This window comes from Xiphias gladius, chromosome 6 (assembly GCF_016859285.1).
Source record: "Xiphias gladius isolate SHS-SW01 ecotype Sanya breed wild chromosome 6, ASM1685928v1, whole genome shotgun sequence".
Taxonomy (NCBI): domain Eukaryota; kingdom Metazoa; phylum Chordata; class Actinopteri; order Istiophoriformes; family Xiphiidae; genus Xiphias; species Xiphias gladius.
Genome location: NC_053405.1, coordinates 12,634,037 through 12,646,550, shown reverse-complemented (window position 1 = coordinate 12,646,550; position 12,514 = coordinate 12,634,037).

The following is a 12,514-nucleotide window of genomic DNA, read 5'->3' as shown; positions in this document are numbered from 1 at the left end:
AGGTAAAAAAAAAAAAAAAAATACATATCAGTATTGTCAGTAGTAGTTATAGTACTTGTAGTAGAAGTGGTATCGAATAACAGTTTTTCCGTAGGTCAGTCTTGGATATTCTCTGCATCCCCCGATGTTCTCTATGATTCGAGTACGATTTGGTTTCCCATTGTGTCTAATACTGAGACACTGTCACTGACACAGACAGACAAACACTTTGTGCTTATTGTGGTCAATAAGCACATTAAAGTTCCCAGGGAAGAAATATTCTTAAATGTTTTTTTAAACCACTTTAGCTGTATTAATGATTTCTTTGAGCACCCTGCTGTTTGTAGTTATAAGGAGTCCCTCAATGTCCTTTTAACTTAACTTTTAACCATGGCGAGTGTCATGGTTAGATGTGGCAAGAACAAGTGCTTCTTACTAGAGATACCGAGAATACGATACAAAGTACTTCCTAAGCAGTTACGTTTTTGGTTTATGTAAACATCGGGAGCAGGCCCCTGATCCTGAACTACAAATCTGTTTGCAGAGTTTTAGGCCAACTTCACCTTGACATTTAATTATATGTAGCAGTAAGCTTTTAAGCTCACATCAATGTGATCAATCTTTTTCCTTCATATTGCATTCACTAAGTCCCATGTATTATTTAAAGCAGTCTGGACACAACTCTAATGAAACTCATGCTAAAAAAAATAACACCCAAGCTGTAATAAATGGACCTGAAAATTCCAAGAAATCATATGTACCATCTGAAAACCAAATGCAAATGAAAAACACACACACTAGAGAAAAAAAAAAAACCTGTCTGAAAGTTTGTTGAAGGGTGGCTTGCTAAAATAGACTTGCCAGTGAAATATGGTTCCTCTGAATTCCTCTCAGCTGGATCTACATCCACACAGAAAGAACAATGATTGACCTTGGCCAGAAGAAAAATTGCCTCAATTGTACATACTTCACTTTGATGTTAAATACAGTGAAATACGGCAGCACAGGAAAGCTGCTCACCACAGCCGGAGGAGAAATTAAACCTTTTATGCCGCCGAAGAACTGCCCCCCTCGGTTCTCTTTCCAAAGTTTCCATTTGTTCAATTTACTGCATCTGCCAGAATATACATGCAATATACTATTTCTGTCTTGCAGAGCTAATGTATCCTTCAGTAACTTCTCTTTTCAATGGTATGTTCCTTCCTACATTCGCTTTGTTTTTTTTTTTTAAACCACCTCCTGCATCATTTCCCTCCCACCTCACTGTATTTCTACCTCATTGTTCTTTCTCTCTCCCACTCCCATCCCTCTCTCTGCTCCACTAAGCAGACTTGCCGAGACCAGGGAGGGCACCTCCGTCATTAAGGTCCTGGCACATAGTGACCAATTTATACTCTCATTAACAGAGCCGTGTGCTGCTCAGTACATTACAAAAACCCTAGGACCACCCATGTGTTTAGGCCCCCTCAAAACAAAATGCAACAATAAAGATCTGTGTTCTCTCTGCCAGCTAAATGAGCCAATTCACACAAGGGGAAAAAAAAAAAAAAAAAAGTTTCAAATTAACAGACGTTTTGATGGTACACAGGGTGTTTATGTGTTAACGAGAAGATGCTATTAATCAGAATGACTGCTGGAAAAGCCCTGGTTGTTGGCTTGACTGGCCTTGCAGCTTTTGTTCTTTTTCCACAAAGTGAAGGAAACCTCACATAAATTACAGTTTGTTTCCAGTTGTGTCAAAAAAAAAGGACTGTGTAAGACAATTAGATGTGTTTAACTTCTGTACTGACTCCTAACAAATAACTAAGATAAACTCAGTGTTATTGAAGAATATTGAATCCTGTACATCCAGATTCTTCCCCAAAAAAATTTAACACGTCCTTTTAATTTCTTCATTTCTAGGCATCTATTTAGTTTGAGAGTCAGAGAAATGGAAGAGCAGCATGCCTGGAGTCCAATAACAGTCACAAGATGCTAAAACCTTATTTCCAGTGACATTGTTTCTCTCTACAGCCTGCTACAGAGAGGCCGCAGGGTGAAGCAAATAATGAACATACCCACTTACAATTTAGGGCAAATTCTGTACTTGTGGTCAGAGAACAACTAAAATATAATTCAAAGGGCAGAGAAGCATTTATGGTTTGTATGGTAACCTCGTGTACATAAATGGAAGCCCTTTTTTGGATCATCTGGCTTCTATTCAATACCTAAATAAAGGCTTCAATGAAACTGTAAGATACTTGGATGGAAGCTAAAGTTGGTTCTCTGATGAAATGCAGAGGGCACTGAGTCAGAGTTGTTCTTTGTAAAGTAAAGCAGTCATTTGTTAGTGCACTTCTATGAATGTCAGGTATGTCTGCCAACTCCTTTGATCAATTCTGGGTTGTTTTTTTTGTTTTGTTTTGGTTTTTTTAAATCTGGTCCACCGTGTCCAGACAAACAACATGGCTACCAGGAACCAAGTGACATGGCTGTTTTCACTTCTGAGCGCATTATATATGCTGATCTTTGCGCTTTGTCGGAATATGTTTGTGTCCTTACCATATTGTGCCTGTTTGTAATAAAACTAGTACAGACATGTAGAGCTAGACCACCCAGAGCAGTTACTCATACACCCTCCTTACTTACAAAAAAGTCACTTGTCTTAATTATATCCATCCTCTGGGCGTCTTTCTGCTCAAAACAGACATCAGAGCGCACCCCCATACACACACACACACACACACACACACCCCACCCCCCCACCAACAGGCCACAAACCTCAGCGAGGTCTTATGGAAAGAACTTTTTTGGTGAACACATTGACCTTAGATGGAAATAAATGTATTCAGTACTGTGTGGAGTTATTTTCACTGAGGTTACCAAAGAAAATCTGGTTTTATGTTGTTTATTGTTGGATTATCTCCTCCTGTACCCTTGGACTTGTAAATGATCCCAGACTCTGAAAGTTCCTGCAGAGGTTTCTTTTGATAGTAAAATCCGCAGGATCTCATAATCAAGTGGGTGAATTGTTTACCATATTAAGAGGGTGTGATGAAATACCACTATCAAATCCTGCACAAAGTAGGCACTTAGATGAAAGGGTGGGAAAGACAAGACAGTGTGTGCGTGTACATACCCACGCACTGTAATAAGGAGGCATCTGCTGCAGGGAGGAGGTTGTTGTGACTGCACTGGTCTTTTTCATGATCTATAATTTTCAAGCTGGCAATGTGAGGGGGCAACCTAGTGGTGTGCACGTAGAGAGACAGAGACATGAACACGGAAAGAGAAAGAGAGTCTACAAAGGCAGAACCCCAGCAACTATCTGCCAGACAAATCTTCCCCGGGCTTTGATCCTCTGCCCACTTCTCTCTCTGCAGTTTTTGTTTTCAGGCAAACAACTGATGTTTAGCTGAAGTGCAATGAGATTCCAAGGCCCCAAAAAAAAGCAAGGACACCCAAAAGCTGCTACTAAAACACAAAGGAAGACAAACACAAAAGATATCATTTAAGGTGGAAAAGGCTAAAAAAATATATATATATATTGGTAATCACCCCTTTCCACTCCTTCCTTCCTAATGTTTTCAATATGTTATCCTCCAAGGATCTAGGGGTTAATCTGCTTCTGCTGTATATTAGCTGAGATGCTATCAAAGGCTATTTGTTCCAAGCAGCGAGGCTAATGACCCTCAGCCGAAGCTTGGCGTTTGGCCGGGAACTCAGAACAAGGGAAGGTAAGTAAGGAGGTGGGGATTGTGTCTGTCTGTCTGTGTGCGCGGTAATGAGAATATGAGCCACGGTCCATCATCTACTTAGGACTTAGGCAGCAGTGCGGTCATGCTCCCCTTTCTCCACACACACACACACACACACACACACACACACACACACACACACACACACACACACACACAGGAAAACGCTAATAGGAAACCCAACTGTCTCTCTCTTCTTGCACCTAATTTCACTCCTTTCTTGTTAAGTCAATGTAATGTGTGTAGTATTTTATCAGCAATAAGTCAATACTATATTAATTCTGAGAGAGTGGTATCATTACAGTAAACAAGGAGTTCTATCATCAAGATTGCTGTCAGTCTCTACCACACGTGTCTGCTGGTGTGCTTTACTGCAAAAATACTTTACAATGAAAAACAATAAAAAGATAGCATGGTAGCAAGTAGCCATATGGCCATTGTGGCAGAGATACAGTATAACATTAACAGGCGTAAAAGCCAATTGTTTCACTTATATGCTGATAAACCACCATTAATCTAACAAGGATAAAACCTTTAAAATCATTTTTTTCAACAGCTTTTATTATGTAACCTTAAAATTCTTCATCATAAATGACCATGAGAGGTACATTTGTATAAACACCAGATTCAGGATTCGGTACATTCTTTATTGTTGGCATGGGCTACTTAAAGTTGCAGCCATATATGGATGAACACACATGCATACACAGCTGAGGTATAGCTGAGTGTGGATGGCCCAGCCATTTGAGGCTGAGTGAATTCTGCTGTGATGGGAAAGCGGCAGGGGGTCCACTCCTCTGCCTTTATTCAATTCAATTCAAGCCAGAATGCCTTTCCCCTCTCTGCTGCACATACAAATATTTATGTGTGTGTATGTGGGGGGAAAAAGAGAATGGGTACAGGAATAAGTACCCTACTGCACTCTGTGTATGTGAGTGTGTGTGTGTATAACTGTGTCGGTGTGTGTTGGTAATACCTCCAATGGCAGACTAATGATAGGTCTTATCGACACCCAGCAGTGAATGCAGGCCTTTGTCTCCTCTCGGGACGCATTATGGAAAGCTTAGGGGGCTGCCTTTGACTCCTTTTCATTCTCTCACCCACTGATAAAACCAAGCACAAAAAAAGGCAACTGTTATACAGCTCCTGTAGCGTGGCAAGTTGAGACACAATACACCCCCGAACTCCCATCAACAAAATCAGCAAAAGTTATGTGCACAGCTCGTAAACTCAGTATAAGTCGCTGGCAAGATATGAAAAATTAAGACTGGAATTTACATTTTGGAAAACAAAATCGCAATGCCTGAAATCACCATTCATTTTGAATATACAGCATATAGGGTGACTGGATGGAAAGGGAAAACCACAAGATTTGTGGGTTTGGTGGTGCGGAGTGATGTTAAAGCAAAGGTTTGAATATTCTTTTCAATGACACTCATTATCACAATATCGAGAATGACAGTACACGCTTAAAATATAGAAATTATATTATTAAAATTTTTACACATGTATTACTAGTTTCTATGCCTTTTGTCTCAATCTGTTTAAGGATTTGAAAAATGATTTCATCAAAGACATAACATTGCTCTTTCTCCGTTTGAATTCTATCCTTCTGCCCATCAATACAGCTATTGCATCTCTGGATGTGGTTACCCTAAATGTAAAATATCTGGATTTGGATATAGGCTTTTATTTTAGCAAGCTCTGTCTCCTATCTTTTATGATTCGTTCTCCAAAATACTTAATAAGAGTGTCACTATTGTCAAATTGATGACGTCTCACTTCGACACAAATATTGATATTAATGGCTCTCCCATTCAATTATATCTGCAGGTATCTGCGGCACGGTTTAGAACAATTTCGTGCCTTTTCCCCTTTACCTGAATGTAAAAAAAAAAAAAAAAAAAAGCTTTTCTCTTCCTGTGAAGGCTCTGTCCTTTACTGTGCTGATTTGAGAGTTAGAGGTTGGGGCAGGGTCCCTTAGACAAGCAGTTTATGAAATGATAATGTTTTCTTTTACAATGATAGCAAGTGTGCCTTTTCATGTTTATAAGAGTTCAGCATACAGCTCCTTAGGGAAGTGTAGCCATTTATACGGTTGTTTCCCGCTGAGTCTATAAAATCCTGTCTCTCCAGCCCCGTGTGCTCTTTCACAGCCTTGTTTTCAAGTACTTATTGTAAGGAATAGCCTAAGTACATTATATTCTTACTCTTAGCTCTCTCTTTGGATTTTTCCTCTTACCCTCTTTTCTGTCATTCTCGATTCACCTTTATTTTCTTGCAAGATAACTCTTGGAGAATCTCTGAGGTACAAAATTTTCCCTTTTCACTCTCTGTCTCAACTTTAATTTCAAGTAAAAGAACAATAAAAAAAAAAAAACCTTCCTAGAAATTGCTCTCTCTCTGCGTCCATGTTGCTGGCATAGCAATCCCAAAGAAAGTCCCCCAAGGCCAAGCAGTGAGCATTTAGGGGCCTTGTTTAGTGGCCAGGTAAGGTTGAGTCTCCCCCAGTCCTATCCCTCTCAGCAATTAGAAATAGGCCAGGAAGTGCTGTGTTTTATGGCCTTATAAAGACATTAGTGCAGCGCTTCATTGGCCCTCATCCCCCACTTTTCCATTTACCAGTTCTACAGTATCGCTCCCGTTTGTGGTCTTCACTCATAGATTATTCTTTCATGCTCACTTTGAAATCTTCACCAGCATCTTTCTCTTTCTTTTTCATCCCTACTCTCTCTGAAATCTTGTCTGCCAATGTCCTTCTTTCTCTATTTATTTTTTCTATCACTGCCCCCTCATGCCCATCAGTCTTTCATCCATCCATTCAAATGTTACCACTTTTGACACTTGTCCATCAGGTTTTTACGCACTTTCCCCAAATGAATTTTTTTTTCCTCCCTCACCATTGGAAACCATCGTCCATCATTTGCTGTTATTTTGTTTGTGCATGAAACTGACAATTACTCGCTTTGTCCCCCTGTCCTGCAGTTAATCAATAAGACTTGACAGAGTGACTCATTTGCCTGTCATTGTCCGATTTGTGGTTTTTGAAATATGAAACCGTGAGACACACTGTGTCTTGAGCCTTGCAACCCTGCCTTCGTATACACCAAAAGGGAACCATGCAGCTCGTTGAATCCTGCAGCTTTTAAAGCTAGCTTAGACAGACTTGGCTGCTCCTGAAAGACCTTCTTCCACCAGAGCAGAGGACAGACACACTTGAGAGAAAAAAGGGGGAAAAAGAAAGAGGAGTGGCATGTCTGGATACTTGCTTACAACATCCTCTACCTTTTTCCTTTCTTTGTTCCTCAAACAAGTTCAAAACCACTTCCATTTAAAAACAAAATTGAAATGTGAGGAAGTCTAATAATTAAAACTTTTTATTATTGGCATTAGGCAAGGATAGTTTCCTGTTCCTTTAAACCAGTGCTCTACACCCCCACAGCCCACCTAACCTCTTTCATCATCATCTCCTGTCTTTTAAAGAGGTGGAATTCCCTCTTTTGTGGTTGTGGACAGAAGAAAGATTGGGCCATGCAACAGCACTGACCTTTCCTGGGAAACAAACATCTCTCACAGATGGAAGATTGAAAGACAGTGATGAAAGGATTTAAATAAAGATAAAGACTTGTTGCCTATGGATAAACCTGAGAAAAAAAGGGCGGGGTGGTTGCGGCCGCTTGAGAGAGAAAGAACAGAAGCAAGTTGAAAATGTGAGAGAAGCCAGAAGATTGCACGGCTCAGGCAGACCAAAAATAAGTGAGTGAGCCTGCAAGACATGAAGAGCTAGAAGAGAGAATTCAGTTTGACTGGATTGGTTTGATATGAAATGAGCAGAGCTGAACTGAAATGAAGTGCACTGGATCTATGTCTAAAAGCAAGATACCCTGGACTGGTTCCAACAAAAAATCTTCGAGGAAAAAAAAAAAAAAAAAAAAAAATCACACCATTGCTATTGTAACCTCTGGGTGGGAGGTTGAGGTGGAAGAGAGTCTCTTCAGAGAGGAGGATGACAAGAACCGAGAAAAACAAATTTTCTTTTCCTCTCGTTGCCTTCCCACTTTAACCATCCCCCTATCTGTGTACGCTGGTTGCCATTCTGGCTATGCCTGCATGGTAGAAAATGATTTACTGCTGCTTTCAGCCTCACACAGAGAGAGCGAGAAGATTAGTCTCCGAGAGACCGCTCATTTTGGGAACCGCTGAAACACAGTTAAGACAATAAAGTGGCTCTTCTCCCAGTTTCACTACTGTGTTTTGCCTTTTGGCTATGCCAGTTTTATTTTTTTCCCTCCCTGCATCCCTGAAATTTTGGATTTTTTTAAAAATTATAATGGATGCTGGAGAGAAAAGGTCAAATCCTTAGAACATAAAATGGATTCTCTGTATTGTGACACAAAACAGGGAAAGGACAAAACATCTGTGATAGCACAGGTGAAAGATGTGGGGTTATTAAAGTCAATACTGATGAAGACATTTTCATATTACACCACTTGTTTGCTTACTTTATGTACAGAAATTGGCATTATTCATGGATACTTGAAATACAAATATTTTCTACTTTTCTGGAATAATATTCTAGTGATTAAATTGTTTCAATAGTTCCTCAATGCAATGTGGCATACAATGCCTATTTAATATTAAAAGGAACTAAATAAAACTGCTAGTAAATTCAGAATTGAGTTAATAGAAGACCTAATTATTTTATATGAATATTAAAATGTGCAAAGAAGTCTAATTTCAGACTATTCTTTTGTGTCAGTGATGTGATTATATACATCACTTTTAAATGTATGATATTTACCAGAAGGTGTCAAACAAAACCCAGTCATGATAAAAAACAGTCCCTGTAGACTATTCCCACTTTGTTTAATTCCTACATTTCCAAGAGATCTAATCATATAATTCAAGAAATATATCCACACACATAGAAATGGCCGTTGCTGGCAGGTTCCTCTTCAGTACGGAGAACTGAACGTGTGTGGAAAACAGAAAATGATGAAGATATAAAGACAATAGAGAAGTTTAGGATGCAGCAGGTGAATCAGACAGGATGGTACGTTCAGCTGACAGCTGTGCTTGGACACCAGGGACACACATAAAAACAAACAGTCACACTCATACACATAACAAAAACACACACATGCATGCAAACACCAAACCCACCCCAGGTACACATCTGACTCAAGCAGCCAGGTGGAGGGGAACAGAGGACACACACACACACACACAAGACAATGTGTAACCCCAGGGTAAACCAAGCTCTCTCACCTCTGTTTCATCACTCCTGTCTTTTCCTTGTTGCACTCTGCTCTGGGGGGTTTTCCGCTTCCCGGCCTTCCCTCTGCGGTGAAGGCTAACGCTGCTAGCGCTCGTTCTGTCTCTTCTCCTCGTGCCAGCTCCTTTCATGACCTGGAACAGAAGAGGACAGCGAGGGGAACCCAACCATTAGGAAAACTGTTTGAGTGGAATGGACATCTCTCTTACCAGCGTCCCGCGTCAAGAAAAATAAATAACAACACTTGGGCCTTTTGGGACTCCAGTTATTGTTTCCAAAATTCAGTTCTCTCTCAAAACAGTTCTTTACTCGTGGTGTAGAAAGAATGTATGAACAAGATAGGCGCAGAGATAACAAACTGATTCAGTTCATGACCTAAAAAAAGCATGTGCTTCCATGAAAGCTTAAAGTCAAGATATATTTTGTTACGTTGTATTCCACCCCGAGCGTTGAGTAACTATTTTAAAAACGTATAGCTGAAAACCTGAGCAATGCTGAGATATCCTGAGTGACAGCAGTCAGTGGTATATTTGCAGAGTGGAGCAAGCTTGCTCAGTTGCAACAAGGAATGAGGTTCATGAAGGGGTCAGGGAGCAGTTACTGGCAAGCACTGGCAATAAGTGCCATAGGATTGTTATTATTATTATTATGTACCTATATGGCTGCATAATTGCCATTTACAGTTTGCAGACCTGTGTTGGCTTGTTACTATGTCTATTTCATCTTCCATCTTTTGTTTGCATAGACTAAGTTAACGTGTAATTGTGCTTTTCAGAGAATGATTTTATCATGGCCATACTGCTTCGTAAATTGTTAGGGTTTGAGTGTGTGTGTGTGTGTGTGTGTGTGTGTAGGGGGGTGTCTTACAGTGCAGAGATGAAATTGCTAACAGCTGTGACAGCCGCCATCGTACACTTTTCGCCATCTCATTTGTAGCATACAGCTGCACAGATAAAGCACGAGGGTTAAGCAAATATTGCACAATTGCCAGGAAACAATGAACCGTCCCCGTCCCTCCCCTATCTCTCACACTCACACACTCAGTCACACTAACTGCAGCATTACTTAGAGTGTGCCAACTGTGTGTGTCTGGGTGCGTGTGAAAAAAAAAAAAAAAAGACTGGCACTGCTTGTCCTCTTTATTACTGTGAACAGAACAGACACCCCTGCTCCCCTCCCATTCATTTTAATCTCTATTCTTAATGATAAACCTCCTCAGTCACACTCCCTCTCCGTCTGCACCCCTCCACCCACACCCCTTCAGCCTGGTGTCGACCCTCCCCAAAACCCCGGCCAGGCAGCAACAGTGCTCCTTTGTTTGCCCTCCTCCCCTCCTCTCTTCTTGCCCCCTCACCCTGCCATGAACGATGCTGGTTGGCGGGGACGGAGGCATGCCTCGACAGGAACGCTGGAGGAGAGGAAGGGAGGGAACAAAGGATGGAGGGAGTGAGGGATCGGAAAAAAATATGTAGGTGGAGAGAGGGGAGGGTCAGTTTGGAAGAAAAGGGAGTAGGGGTCTTACAGTCATTTTTCAGTCTCCTCTCTTTCATTTCGGCACTTTTCTGTCCATTCAGCATTACATGAGAGGGGCTTCTCAGAGTGTGTCTGTGGGGAGGAGGGAGGTGGGTTTTGAGGGACTGCACCCTAATTGAACCCACCGACTCCAGTTGACTGAGACTTGCAGAAAGTCGTTTGCCGAGGACTATTTCTGCTTTGGACTCTTTGGAAGCTAATTTTAAAACACCAAAGTAAAGATGGGGAAGAGGAAAAAAAAACTCTGACTCTGGATTTTTATTTTTGCTCTGAAAGAACAAACACTTCAAAAAAAAAAAAAAAACACAGCTCTATTCCTTGGCTTTTACATTTACATGGCTCAGAAATAATGTGCGTGATATTCCAACAAGCGATTTGTAAAAATAGCCTTTAAGTACACAACTTGTAATTTCTCATTTATGCAGAGAAAATACTGGACCTGCCCATTGAGGTTAGTCAAGACATAATTTTAGCTGTTTCGTTCTGCTGCCACTGCTAGCGTGGTGAACCCAGTTCCCTAATAGCATAAATACTGCTCTTGTAATGGTGCCTGAGGCATGTCTCATTTGGAAGTGAGGGAGACAGCACAGTAGAGCAGTGCCTTTTCCCCCCAGCCAAAAACACACGTGCGCACACACAAACGTTATGGCAACTCCAAGGCAATCGGATCATTAACCCCAACTAATCTGCAAACATTATGTTTATAGAAAACGCCTTTCCAGCCTAGGCGCGCGCACAGCCAAGCCGTGCTAATTCATTTCAAAGGCGTGTGCGTGTGAGTTATGACAACATGTGTGTGTCAGCACTGCTGGGTGTGTCATGTCTCTCAGTATGCATGTGTGTACACTCGTGTGTCATGGCTGCCTATGTATTCAGTGTCTGCTGTGACAGACACAGAGAGAACATGACAGAGGCAGTGAAAGAGTGCGCGAGCGTGAGTGTGAATGTTAACGTGTGCGTGCGCGTGCGTTTGAACGTGTGAGTTAGTGTCTTGTCACCGCCAGGGATGCAGCTCGCAGCCTTGATCTAGACTCCTACCTCTCTCGGACAACCTGCTGCGCCTGCTTCATTAATCAATAGGACAGATAAAGACAGAGTCCTGCTGCGCCGTGAGGAAAAACGGTAGTGTGCACGCAAGAATAGTGTGCGTGTTTCTGCATGTAAAGGAAGCTAGAATGCCCTCGGGGAGAACATGGCAGAAATGATGCAAACCTTCAAGGTTTTTTGCCCACACAGAGATCGTCTGCACTGGATTTGCTTTCTTTTACCGCCAGAAAAAAAGTCAAACTCCATTTGATAGATGATTTGAATAGACTGAGATATTTGCCAGTGTATTAACCCTCACCTACAACCTTCCAGGTCTACAAAAAGATGAAAAAAGAAAAACACATGGAGATTTTTAATTTATGTTTTTCAGTGTAAGCAAAATTCAATTAAATCCCGTCATTTTCTCACCTTTTAAAGAATCTGGGTTGTGGGAAGTGGTGCGACTAATTTTGGAAGCGTTTAATGTCCGCCAAAAATCATGCTGAGTATGAAACTGCTTTGATGCCATAACTGTTCTCCCTCTTCTACAATGTATTACTGGGATAAAAAAAAAAAAAAAAAAGCAGCAAAGAACACATTTCTGATGGTCAGATGAGACTCTCACCCTGAACCCAGGAAAACTCAATTACACACACAATTGTAATTACTTTGCTCCCTCACTCGCAACTGAAGTGTCTGTCTACACTCCTTAAAACCTTAGCTATTAAAAAAAAAAAGAAAAAAAAACATCTCAAGGGCTTATTCGAAAAATCTTTATGAAAATGGTTTTAATGTATCTTCAGGCACAGTCAAATTAAGTGGAAACTACTTAGAAGCTTTAAAAAAAAAAAAAAAAACTTACACAAGCAGCGAAGGCAGATCAAGTGCACCTCTGATATTTTAATTTCATTTTTGTGTGAAATATTTTCCATCACTTAAAGAGCCCGTGAGACTCTGAACAAAG